Genomic DNA, 1,545 nt, shown 5'->3' on the forward strand with positions numbered 1-1,545 from the left:
TATCCAATCCTAAAACAAGTGTGTAGGGAAATTCAAAATCTTCCTCACTAGATCAGAGCTATTTCATGCCCCAGGAGTTATTTGCTCTGCTAAAGCCTTAGTGCGACATATATATAAACAGTGCTTATATGATGATGTCACTAGGCTGTGGGTCGGTTTGATTGCAAGTGTGAGTGCGAGTGGCTACAGAAAACCCCATAATTGTGCTAGAGCACGGCTCAGCCTATTGTGAGTTACAGAAGTTACACACCGCAAAAAAGCTTGGCTAAAATTAAGATAAGAACACTTAAACCTATCAGAAAATGACTTAAAAGTAGTGAAATTATCTGTCCATGCAGCAAGATAATTTTACTTAATATGTTATCTTAAAATAAACTACCTCTAGACTAGAATTAAGCAGTCTCAGAACTAGTAAGTAGATAATAAATCTGAAAATAAGATGAATAACCAGATATAAGTGTTTAAATCTATGCAAGATCAGATAAATTTGTAGGACATATTCTTTTTTCCAGCCTATTGGGTTCTGTGTTGTGTGCTTGTGCCATACTGAAGGTAAAAAACCTCTCCGTGGGCATGTTAATGACAGAACCAATCTCCCTTAAAGCTGTGTAGTTCGTGCTAATGTTTGTTTTTCCTTGTTGTGTTTTTATATACTTAAGCTAACTTCTAATTGTGAAGTAATTGTGCATATACAGTATTTAAATACACATGTGGCGAGCGGGGCATCCGGGAGGGGTGTGAGGAGCACCCCAAAGTAAGATAATCAACATAAAACCAACAACGCCACTGGGCGTAGCCCAGAACTAAAACTAAATTTACTAAACTAAAAGGCTCACAGGTTCGTCAATTGACAGAGACAAGTGACTTACAAAACATGAAATTATTTATTATTGCCATAATTCATTTGTTAGATTAACTTTAAGAGTAGACTATTCACTGTTCACATAACTGCCGATAACACAGTCACCAAAAGCAGCTGTACGGTGATTTTGTCCTTAAAATTAAAAACACAGTAAAACAAAGCAGCAGCTCGTTCACAGGGCCACCGCTCCACCAGATGACATGCCGAAGACCACCCTGGACCCTAAAATGAACATTATATTTTATCATTCACTTGGTGGTAGCCCCATACATGAACCTAAACCAATGACCAGCCAACGTACCACAAAACACACGCTTCTACATCCACGAGGCTTGACGCCGAGCGGCCGGGGCATCTGACAGCAACACCGACCCAACCGTGGACAGCGGCTAACAGTGGCGCTTGTGGCGATCAACAGCAAATACATGCAGGAGCTTTACTCACGAGCCATAACTTCGATCAGGCACGTCGAGACTCTAGGAGCGGTGGCACTACAATAAAGCCACACATTAAATTATAAAATTGTAATTGTAATTAGAGAACAGCGGTTGTTTACCTGTGCGCGACAAGGCGGAGCCCTATCCCGGAAGTGCGCCGAGGTCAGAGAACGAGACGCTACGGGGAGTGCCCTTTTATAAGCCCAGGCGCCACCTGGTGGCAGAAGGCAGCAGGCGCGCACTGCT

General features: G+C 42.1%; 1 long non-coding RNA gene across 1 annotated transcript; it reads right to left on the minus strand.

The window, feature by feature from the left end:
* Nucleotides 1–865: 865 nt before the first annotated feature.
* LOC110175515 (uncharacterized) lies at nucleotides 866–1,545 on the minus strand. The gene is made up of 3 exons (XR_002319223.2): nucleotides 1,419–1,545; nucleotides 1,164–1,353; nucleotides 866–1,084 (listed from the first exon to the last, which is right to left on the minus strand). It is a non-coding gene; the product is annotated as an uncharacterized LOC110175515 (long non-coding RNA).

The sequence above is a fragment of the Boleophthalmus pectinirostris genome, unplaced genomic scaffold (genome assembly GCF_026225935.1).
Source record: "Boleophthalmus pectinirostris isolate CB_2022bp ecotype Guang Dong unplaced genomic scaffold, ASM2622593v1 HiC_scaffold_19, whole genome shotgun sequence".
NCBI lineage: Eukaryota > Metazoa > Chordata > Actinopteri > Gobiiformes > Gobiidae > Boleophthalmus > Boleophthalmus pectinirostris.